Raw genomic sequence first — 12,503 nt, forward strand, 5'->3', positions numbered from 1 at the left:
GCCCCACCGTGGTGGGGTTTCTGGCGGGACTGCGTCCTGGCCTCTCCCCTCTCCTACCTGCTTTCATGCGGGCCTTCTCTCCTTCCTGCAGGCTTAGGTGTTGTGAAGCTGTTGTTGCTCCTTAGAAGTTGTTCCACGCGTCTCTCTGTAGCACCCGTTTGTTTCCGGGAGGAGACGAGTCCGGGGTCCCACGCCGCCATCTTGAATCGCAACTGCGCGTTTAGTCCAAGTGGAAGCAGCCGCGCGAGACACGGGAAGAGAGGTCAAAGGCGCTCTACACACCGGCAGTGAAAGGAGGTGGGGGCAGGTTGTGTTTAGCTTAAGAAGAGAAAGTTAAAAAAAAAAAAAAAAAAAAAGGAATTAATGCTTGTAAGACATAGGGTCAAAAAGAGAATGGCAGAAAATAAACAAGTCCTTTTATTCTGTTTAAAATTACCTAGTGAATTCTCATCTTATTCAGAGAAAGACGGAACCTCTAAAACAGTGGTCGTCAATGATGTGGGAAGAGTGGATTTGAGCGTCGAAGGAGATTTCACAGAGTCAGGAGACATTTTTGATTGCCATCATGAGAGGGATGAGCGTGCTTCTGGAATCTGGTGGGTAGAGGTCAGGATGCTGCTGAACATCCTACGGAGTACAGGACAGTCCCTCACAACAAAGAATCATCCAGCCCAAAGTGTAGGTACTGAGGTTGAGAAAGACCTAAACGAGACCTCAAGACCCCTTTTTAACAATCTTGGGTCACTTCTTTCTTGTCTCCAATTATCCATGTATTTGCTGAGCCCCAACCATAATGGCTTCCTCACTCTTTCTAATATGTTTCTTCCTCAAAAGGCTTATACCATTCCCCCTCTTTAGAAGCCACTTTCCTCAAATAACAGCATGGTCTATGTCTTCATCTCTTTCCGTGTTTTGTTCTCAGTAAGCACTTTTTGAACTCTCTGCTTAAACCTTTCATCACAACCACCGTCCTCATGGCCTATGCTCCTTCCTTTTTCTACATTGCATTCATTTACTTTATTGCCTACCTCTCCCCACTATCATGTACACCTAAAAGGGAAGGAATTGTAGCTATTTTGTTCCCTCCTGTATTCCTGTTTCTGGGAATCGTATTTTTGCGGGAACGAATAAAAGGAAGAGCTGTACAAAATTTCTTATGTAAAACATTGTATCAGTATGAACAAAGAAAATTTTGGAAGAAATTGATAGTACCTATAGGAAGATGAACTGCAGTGAGTACAATCTATTAAAGCGTCAAAAAAGAATTGATAGAGAGCTCTATGTTGCAGATTTCTTTATGCTAAAGCAATGATAAAATTATCACTGAACAAGGAGAAATAGATGAGATTCAAACATTGGCTCTTCAAGTTTCTGACAAGTTACGAGGTGGTAATAGGCACAAGCTTTGGACTTAGACTTATCCAGGATTGGCTTCAGTTCTACCACTCTGCGTATTTACTGTGAATCCTTAGGAAAATTACTGAATCTCTCTGAGCATTACATTACTTTTTATCTAAAATAAGGGTAGCAATAATATATTCTGCAAAAGATCAATTAGAGGAGTAAATAAGAATTCTGTGTGAAGTACCTCACACATAGTTAAATGCATATATTTGTTAATAATAATAATAATAATAAATAATACTTACTAGTGTTAATATTTTTTCCAGAGTATATAACATTGTCTTTTTTATTTTGAGTATTTCAGATTTGTTATCTCTACCTTAACACCCACCATATTTTTCCTAGACTGCCCCTAAGGACAGAAGTTTAATCAGTCTTCAGTGCCAGTACAGAATTATTATGCTACTCTTCTGTCAACCCAGGCCCTCTCTCAAAATACTTAGGATAAGTTCTTAGTCTCAATGCTGACATGCCTATTACATTTTAAGTGTTTAGAAATTGTATTTGCAGAATAAAAATAAGAATTTTATTTGTAGAAATTTTCCTGTAGCTCTTCTTAACCACTGTGCTGAGAGTCTACTACAGGGCACTACTAGATTCTGATCACTATGCAACATAAATTTTTGGTGTAAGTGGTAAAGATGATTATAGAGCAGGATATAGAAGGTCAAAATCTTGATACAAGTAAAAAGAGCTATTATCTGAAACTGAGGCCACAGACAAGATTGTATAGGAGATGAAATGTTCAAACATTCACTTCCACGTATATAAGAAAATGGCATTATGGAAGAAAACAATTCTACTCATTTATAAAGTGACCAATAGTAGTGGATATATTTATTTATCCTATATATAGTTATGTAATGATTTATCCTATATATGATTATGTGGTGATTCTTGGTGACATATTAATGTCATTTTGATAATTAATTTTGTATGTCAACTTGACTGGGGTAAGGTTCCTCGGATAACCGGTAAAACTTTATTTCTTGTTGTGTTTGTGAGGGTGTTTCCAAAAGAAATTAGTATTTAAATCAGTAGACTGGATAAAGAAGTTTGCCCTTGCCAGCGCAGGTGGGTGTCATCCAATCTTTTGGGAGGCCTGAATAAAACAAAAAGGTAAGGAAGAGTGAGTTTGCTCTCTGCCTGAGCTGGAACATCCATACTTTCCCGACCCTGGATATTGAGCTGGGACATCCATACTTTCCTGCCCTTGGACATTAATCCTCCTGGTTTTGGGGCTTCTGACTCAGACCAGGACATATACCACCAGTTCCCCTGGTTCTCAGGCCTTTGGACTTGGACTGAATTACATCACTGGCTGTGTAGACAGCAGGTTGCAGGACTTATAGGCTTCCAAAATCACGTGAGCCAATTCCTGTAATAAATCTCCTCCTGTGTATATCCTATTGGTTCTGCCTTTCTGGTGAACCCTAACTAATACACAGGTGTCTGTCAGTTCAGGCTGCCATAACAGAACACCACAGGCTGAGTGGCTTAATCAACCGAAATTTATATCCTTACAGTTCTACAGGCTAGAAGTCTCAGATCAATCAACAGGATTGGTTTCTGGTGAGAAATGTCTGACTGGCTTGTAGATGCCCATCTTCTCTCTACGACCTCACATAGCTTTTCCTAGGTGTGTGCATGCCCAAAGGGAGAGAGAGAGAGAATGAAAGAGGGAGAGAGAGATCTTTCTCATTTTATGATCATATTATAAGATCCATTGGGATTAGGACCCTATGCTTATCACTTCATTTAATCTTAATTATCTCCCAAAGGTCTACAATTTAGGGAGATACAATTCAGTTCATAGCAATCCCTTCAGGTATGTACCCCCCAAATATGCCATTTAAAACATGCCATCCACAGGCTCGAAATGTTTGAGAATTAGACACTAAGGATCTCAGGATCCTCAACATCTTAATAGTTACAATGCATCCTGTCACCCCCCCCCAATAATTAATTAGATTTAATGCCTCAATTATGTGTTTCAACAAATTCTGCAATTTTGTCATTTCATCTAGTAACTGATGAAAGTCGAGGAATTAACCTAAAAATTACACTCCTGACTTTTATTACATAGGTCAAAAGAAATTAGTATTTAAATCAGTAGCATAATACTACAATGTATCCAGTAAAAACTTAATAAATTTTTAACTACATGTGACTCATAGTATCCCTACTGATGATGTAAGCTGGAGTGGCTCTGCTGAAACTCTTACACTGTCTCAATTCCTATCACTATTCTTTTCTGGATTTTCTGATGACTGTATTTTAGTCACATGAATCCAACTTTTTTTCCCCTCAACTGATAGAGGAAAGGAAAATGAGAGACAGAAACAGGGAGAGAAGAGAAATAAGAAAGAGGGAAGAAGAAGAGGGAGGAAGAGAGGGAGAGAGAGAGGAAGGGAGAGGGAAATAGAGAACAATTTAAAAGAGGAGGTGATTTCATTGGCCACTTCTCACCATGGGTATATGGGCTGGAGTGACCTTGAAATGACAGAGTCAGTTTCCTGTTTTCTCATTCATTCTCAAATACTCAGATTCTCAGAGTATATCATGTGATAGGGGATTCTAGGAATAGATTTATAATTTTTTATCACATCACCTTTTAGTATGAACATAGTGGACATATTGTATATTTTATTTTGCATGGACATTTTAAAGAATTACAGCCTATTTCTGACAGCATATAATTCTTACCTTACCATTTGGCTTTGAAAGCAAAACCCATCTCCTATGTTTCCATTGCATAAATCCTAATTTCAGAAAAGTTAAATCTGTAATATTTTGTATCACAGAGACAGGACGAATTTTTCAAACTGAAGTAGCTGCATAGGGACAACTGTATTATCATTAAGAATTAGTACTTCACATCTTCTCCAACACTTGTTGTTTATTATCTTGTTGATTTTGGCCATTCTGACTGGTGTAAGGCCACAGTCACCAAACTGTGGCAAGAGCCAAGATGCCCTTCAACAGACGAATGGATAAAGAAGATGTGGACCATATATACAATGGAGTATCGTGCCTCCATCAGAAAGGATGGATACCCAACTTTTGCGTCAACATGGTTGGGACTGGAGGAGATTATGCTGAGTGAAATAAGTCAAGCAGAGAGAGTCAATTTTATGGTTTCACTTACTTGTGGAGCATAAGGAATAATATGGAGGACATTGGGAGATGGGGAGGAGAAGTGAGTTGGGGGAAATCGGAGTGGGAGACAAACCATGAGAGATTGTGGACTCTGAGAAACAAACAGGGTTTTGAAGGGGGGGAGGGTGTGAGTGGGGAGTTGGGTGAGCCTGGTTGTGGGTGTTAAGAGGACATGTATTGCATGGAGTACTGGATGTGGTGAATAAACAATGAATTTTGGAACACAGAAAAAAAATAAAATTAAATTAAAAAAAAAAGAAGAATTGGTACTTCTCAAAAGAATTGTAGCTAAATTATCTGTAGTCTCTTCTACAGCAATATAAATGTTGATTTTTAAAAATAACAGTTTTCCATAATTTAGTCCTCCACACATTATGATGCCTCACAAAAAAGCTTTTCAAATATGTTTGTCCTTCCTTTAGTGAAAGAGTCTTTGGAAAGGTACAATGTCTTACTAGAATTATAATAAAATGATAAGCAGTGGTTCCTGGGGTTGCAATAGTGAACTATATGACAAGTAAAATTAGTAAAATATTCTTTATTTAATTACATTATTAAGATAGAGTTATTAATGGAGTTTCACATCTTTTTAACTTCGGGCATTATATATGGAGGCCATATAAAGAACACATCTACAAGTATCATCAAATAGTATTTTCAAAGATGCCTGAACTATTGGAACAAAATCACTCTGAGTTCATGTGTTTTTGTTTTTGTTTTTGTTTTCCACTTAAATTAATCCTCAGCTGAGAAAAGTGGTTCTTAATACTTATGACTATAGTTGTTAATTCAGATAATGAAAAATAAGGTTATCAGCAGGAAAGAACAGCTTTGTGTCCTGAATTGCAGTTTTCTTATACCTTACAGAGGAAATGAGATATTCACATTGTCTCCATGTAGAGAGATTTTGTGGTAGGAATAGACACTGTAATTTGTCTGCGGTACAAATATTCCTATATAGATCACACTCACTCAGGAAATGCCCAGAATCTAAATTACAATACAACTATTTCAGTCAAGATGGATTCAAAACCCAAACTGTAAAATCATCAGGGTCCTCAGAATATACAAATGTGTGTGTGTGTGTGTGTGTGTGTGTGTGTGTGTAGATGTAGAGATATATGTATATATATATATACATATACATATGTATATATATATGTAAATCAGGGACTTAAAACATAGACCCTAATATACTTGGAGATAAATATATTGTATATACCACTCTTTACTTTGGTAATACAGATAAAAAGAAGAAAAAGAAGGCATGATGAGAAAAGAAGATTTCATAAAGAAGATAAAATCACCATTTCAGATATAAATGAAATGTAGCTATCTCCATATTAACATCTTTGTGATTATAAAGCTTTCATTTTGATTTGTTTTCCAAGCTGTCAAGAAAAGCACACTCATGTGTTGTCCTTATTGAATGCCATTACCTGAATATTAACAATTAAGCTGCCTTTAAGAGATACAAAGTGATAGCAATTCTAAGTGTTCTTTCTTCACTACCCTTTCGTGTGTTTATTTGTAGATTTGTGTTGGTAGAATGTTTACTGAATTATGAAAGGTTACTTTAAAAATGAAATGCAATTTTTTTCCTGTTTTTCCTTTACCTCTTTTAAGAAAAATTCTAGACCATAGTGAAAAATTCACCCCAGTAATAGCCTAAAGAATAGTCATTATTTTGAAAAGAAGATAGCAATTGCTTAAGCAGTATTAGAAATACTGAATGATGAGACTAATTCCATCAAGCCCTTTAATATACAATCCATACCTACATAATACCTCCCAGGAAAAGAACATAAGTGTTTTGTATCTCTGCAGAATAAATAGTACAGGAAGACTGAAATAGTCTATCTATTAATAACCAAAGAAATTTTCCCCTCAATTCCCCGTTTTCAACTATCCTTTACTGCTTTAGCATTTCTTTCAGTATTTGCTTCAGTTTTAAGATTTTCTCCAACCTGGGGCACCTGGGCTCAGTGGGTTAAGCCTCTGCCTTCAGCTCATGTATGATCTCAGGGTACTGGGATAGAGCCCTGCATCAGGCTCTCTGCTCAGCAAGGAGCCTGCTCCCCTCTGCCTACAGGTGATCTCTCTGTCAAATAAATAAATAAAATCTTTTTAAAAAATTTTAAAAAATCTAAAAAAGATTTTCTCCAACCTCACAGCATATAATATTAATAATAAATAAATAAATAAATAAATAAATAACATCTACTATTTGAGAGAGGTTTCCCCCCTATGTAATTTTCTATAGTGGCTTAAGAAACATATAAACAAAAGCTTTGAACAACAGCTTTAAATCTGAATCACTTTGCTGTAAATGGATTTTGGTATAAAATTATTGCCTCTCTTAAGGTTTACAGAAGACATAGAGAAACTATATGTGTTATAAATTTAACTTTGAGGAAAAACTCCAAAAGAGTTTTAGAAATGCCAGGCCATCTGGGTAGCTCAGTTGGTTAAGTGCCTGCCATTGGCTCATGTCATAATCCCAGGGTCCTGGGATAGGTCCATGTCAGGCTCCCTGCTCAGCAGGGGATCTGTTTGTCCCTCTTCCTCTGTCCCTCCCCACCCTCGCCAGCTCCTGCTTATGCTTTCTGTCTCTCAAATAAATATATCTTTTAAAAGAGTTTTAAAAATGCAAAAAAAAACTAGGGAAAATAATGTGTTCCCTTGACTTCTTCAAAGAGTGAACAATTTTACAATATTTGTGAGCTAAGAAAAACATGTGTAAATGAAGTCTTTGCCTCTCCAGCATGCTTGTGTTATGGGCAGTGAAATGGAGATACGAGTAAAGATTTTCTTCCTATTCAGATACGAACAGTTTCCAGTACAGATTTTACATTTGACTTTAAAAAAAATACCCCCTCCCATGTACATCTAAAAGAAAGTGCTGTGAAATGCTGCCTTCAGCTATTATAGTTTGCCTGAAACATAGTATTATATTTTATGTATTTGACTTTTATGTGCATTTGTCCAGATTTGGTTATCAATTATAATGTCAGTAGGTGGAATGCTATAAAATTAACTAAATGCTGAGACCCACAGAGTTCAATTCTATACAAAGCATGACAACTGACTCACTACGGAAACCAAAAAAAATCACTTGACCACTTGTGCCTTCCGTTTTCTTATCCACAAAAAGAGAGTAATGGTACTCCCTCATGTGGATTTTACTGAGATTCCCAAGAGACTCAGAAGGTAGATTTCAAAGGCTTTGAAATGTATAAAACACGAAGACAGCAATAAAATATTCTCAATAAAATAATGAGAATAAGTGAAATTTTATAGCATGAATAGACTGACAAATAGAGATTTCTGTTATTTTGCTTCTGTGGTTAAATTTGGGAAAAGTTGTCATTTTTTTATTATACTCTAACAAATGGTACGTACACATTGAAATTTATTTCAAAAGGAAGGCCTTTAAATTTATTTGAAATATGTACATTTTAATATATTTTCCAACCCATGAACATGAATGTCTTTTCATATATTTACATCTTTAATTTGTATTTTCAATGTATTGTACTTTTCAGCATAGCTCTTTCAATCCCCTTGGTTAAGTATATTCTTAAGTATTTTATTCCTTTTGACACTATTATAAGTGGAAGTGTTTTCTTAATTTCCTTTTCATATTTCATTGTTAGTGTATAGAAATGCAACTGATTTTTGTATGTTGATTTTGTATCTTGCAGATTTGCAACCTAAATATGAATCAGTACATGAATGGATAAAAAAAAAAATATGGTATCTACACACACACACAATGTAATTCAGCTTTAAGAGAAGAAGGAAATCCTACTATTTGCAACAATGAGAATGGACTTGGAAGACATTGTCCTAATTAAATAAAGAAGTCAGTCACTGAAGGACTAACTGCATGATTCCGCTTTTATGTGCTATCTGAAATAGTCAAACTTACAGAAGCAGAACATAGAATAGTGGTTTCCAGGGTACGGAAGGAGGGGACATAGGGAGTTGTTCAATGGGCATAAAGCTAGGGTTGTAAAAGATAAATCAGTTCCAGAGAGCTGTCCAGCATATAACCTATAGTTAGCAGTACAGTATTGTGAACTTAGTAGTACTTAGTATGAGTAGGCCTCATATTCATGTTCTTACAATGGTAATAAGAAGGAAGGAAGCAAGGAAGGAAGGAAGGAAGGAAGAAGGGAAGGAAGGAATGAAAGAAGAAAGGAAAAAAGGGATACTTGGAAACATTTGGAGGCAACGGATACATATATAACCTTGACTGTGGTAATGGTATCCCAGTTGTATGTAATGTCCAAACTCATAAAACTGTATATATTAAATGTATACAATTTTTTTGTATATAAATTATACCTCAACACAGTTGCAAAAAATTTTAGATATAGACACAAACACAGGCACAGGCACACAAACACCCTAATACACTAGAGGATATACTATACAAAATACATAAATAACCCTCTGTTGTAAATTATTGATGTTACATTCCAGAACCCCTTTTAAATAATATGAGAATTGAAACTGATTTTTAAAACAGAAAGAAGAGTAAAATAAATTGAAAATAAACTTTTAACAAAGCTTGCAAGAAAGTTGTTTTATTATTAATCCATATTGCTATAGAAGTAAATAAGTTGAATCAGGTAAACAGGAAGCTTATAGACCTGACTGTTTGAAAGAAATATTCTGCACAGCATTATTTAGGTTTGTTTGTTCTGTTCACTAGTTTAAAATGTTAGTCTTTAAAATTAATTTATTTAAAATTATTTGAATTCACTAAGCTTATCTTCTGAGTAATTGACCTCATAGGTAGACACTTGGTTCATTTAAAAAGGAAATAGGGTAGGCACCGCTGCAGTTTCATGAATCTGGAATTTATGCTAAAACAAAAAAGGAAACAATTTTGGCACTTAATAAATAGGGGAACATTTTCATCTATTGATTTATACTCCTAAAAGCAGTTCAAACATTTATTTCCTAGAGGTGGCATATAGTAAATATGAAATATGGACCTTGGTTTCTCATATCATCTGGAGAAGAAATAATTGATATCACTGATTTGTTGAGCTCACAGCAGATGATTAGCTACATTAATTATAACCTGAGGGCTTTTATTTTTACCATAAATATATTCTCTGCTTTCCTACCAAAGCTCAGGATGGTTTTTACATTACTGTGCATAGATTCATGGTTGACAGCTTCTTGTAATTCTCATTTTGGACATAATTCTGGTCAGGAGGGATTACTTGAACAATCTACATTCCATAAATAAGCACTTAGGTTGGCATATCTATCTCATGATTAATATAAATGGTGTTTGTTTTCAGATGTCAGAAAGATTGTCTGTTTCAGGAGCCATTGCTCCTCTGTATTGAAAGGTCAATATATCCTGATTCTTCTATAAGTGTCCAAACCCCAAACGCCCAGAGAGAACGACTGAACAATAGAATAGAAAGTGAAAGAGCTCAAGTCAAAGGGCATACCAAGCAGTAGAGTTATGTGGGTGAATCACTTTACTACTCTGGTTTTCATTTTTTTAACTAAAATAAATTTTGGATTAATTGTTGTCTATGATTCCCTCCTGCCTTGTTGTTCTATAATATGTGTCTGAAATTTTGCTGAATCCTTTGAGATGCAGCTGCCAAACAGTGAAAATTTGGTTTCTCAAGGGTTGTTCTGAGTAGAGTCGTACCATGTATTCACTAAAATTTGCCTCTTTTAATCCTTTCTGTAGCTTTTGAAAAGAGTGCACCTCAAGCACTGAGTGGTTTTTTCTTTTCCTCAAAGAACCAATAAAATTAAAACTGAAGTCAAGAAAGAGTAAAATTGGAGATAATTGTGGTGAAATCATGCTAATAATTTTGAGTACTCAGCTTTTTTTTTTCATTAAATTACTCTCTCCATCATGATCCAATTAATCATCATCATATCTCCTTAAGGGAGTTAAGTAGCTAATATTACTAGGTGAATTAAATGCCCATTTTTATTTTAAGAGGTATCTTCCCCAGCTTTATTTTTAATACCAATTACCTCTTTATCTAGAGTAGGCTGAAGTATACCAATAATACCACATACATTCTTTTCCTGTGGTCAAATAAATAGGTTATTTTACTGATTTATTTCATGAATTTGATGATATTTCAAAAAAGTAATTTTGTGTCATAGCATAGTGAATTCTAAGATTTTCTGATTGTCCAAGTAAGGCTAAATTGAATCCATAGGTTTCATGAACTTACCAGCTCTTCTATTAATTTGTTGTGTGTTCTTGCCCAAATTCTTTAATATATTTGTGCCCCACTGTAAGAAGCTAGTAAACTAATTGCTCTGTTAATATTTACACTTCTTAGGTGTGTTGTACAAATTCAAAATAATATGATTGCCATTATGTCTGATACCAATATTTATCCTTTAAAAAAAACACTGCCAGGGGAAATAATGACCAACTTTCTAAACCCCAATGCTCTAAAACTTTTCAACTTTGTACAAATGTGTGTAAAAAGTGACATTTGTGTGCATGCACAAGGTATGTACAAAGCATACATCTAACTAGCTCTTTCTTTTTATTTTTCATTGGACAAGTGAATCATGGTTAAGGTAGAAATAAAATTGGGAATTTTCTCAAAGTATTTCATATTTACAGAATTATAGAATTGGGCATGATCCTTGAAAGAATGTCCTTCTGTTCCCTCATTTTCTATAATGTATTCATGCTGTGTAGGAGAGTGATTTAGAAGAAAGTATTTGGAGACAACACTGGATTTTGACTACTGACTATCACTAAGTAGCTTTGAAAACTTGGCCAAAACCTAGACCTTAATTTTTTGCAGTTTTGTAACTGAATGATTAATTTCTAATTCATTGAACTTTTGGTTAAGTAAGGTGATGTATTCAAGACACTTGATATGCTGAAAATAAAAGGAGGGACAGAGGGTGAGAAGAGATAAAACGTTTCTTTGTTGAAGGAGCTACTAGGTGAATTCTTTTTGGTCTTTTGGAATTCTCTTTGATTCAGTCTTCTGATGCCCTCTGCTCTGGATGAGGCCACGGAAGAAGAATGCACAGGCATCGACCTCTGGATATTTCTATGTTGCCTTCATATCTCTTAGCTTCTATTGCAGCAGCTTCTACTGGGAAACAAAATGAACAAGTTTGGGGAGTGAGCCAATTTGGCAAAGATCACTCTTCTCTTCCTGTGTTACTTAATGCCCCTAGCAGAACATGGCACTCACTCATCCATGTCTTTTTCATTACTGCCATTTTGTGTTACAAATATCTCTATTAGCACTTCTTTCCCTAGATTCTAATTATCTGTCGATGTTTCTTTTCACTAGATTGAGTCCCTTGAAGGTATAGGGTATATATTACTTTTTTGTTTTAATTTCAGCACAGCTCTGACACATCAGTGCCATTCAGTCTGAATGAATGAAGTTTATGTGTTAGATTAATAATGGGAAACAAATTCAGAAAAAAGAGAAAAGACAGAAAACCCTATATAGGTTAGAAGTAGAAATCCATCTATGTGGAACAGAGAATTTGATATACATAATTTATGGTCACCATAGATACTAAGCTTATGTGAATTCTGTATAGTCCTGCTTATGTGAGCCTCCTTTTAAAACTGATGGCCACACCTGATATGAATTAAATATGTACAGGATAAAAGAAGAATGAGCCACAGTTACTTTAACATTGATTTTTCTATGGATATTTTAGTTTTGAAATTACAACCTTTATCCTAATTGCTATTCACAGTATGCTGTGGTTTATTGAGCTCCACATATGTACCAGGCGCTGTAGAGGGACTTCTGCATTAAAATTTTAAACTTCATGATTATAGTGAAGTAATTTTGGTTTTCTTATTTTATAAATGAGTACTTTGGAGCATGAAATGAAACCAACGATATTGAATTCATAGGTGATTATGTAAATATACTGGTGTTGCTCTC

General features: G+C 35.2%; 1 long non-coding RNA gene across 1 annotated transcript; it reads left to right on the plus strand.

Moving 5' to 3' along the window:
• Positions 1-243: 243 nt before the first annotated feature.
• LOC116585718 lies at positions 244-8,426 on the plus strand. The gene is made up of 3 exons (XR_004283776.1): positions 244-297; positions 441-596; positions 8,268-8,426. It is a non-coding gene; the product is annotated as an uncharacterized LOC116585718 (long non-coding RNA).
• The last annotated feature ends 4,077 nt before the right edge of the window (positions 8,427-12,503 follow it).

The sequence above is a fragment of the Mustela erminea genome, chromosome 3 (genome assembly GCF_009829155.1).
Source record: "Mustela erminea isolate mMusErm1 chromosome 3, mMusErm1.Pri, whole genome shotgun sequence".
Lineage (NCBI taxonomy): Eukaryota > Metazoa > Chordata > Mammalia > Carnivora > Mustelidae > Mustela > Mustela erminea.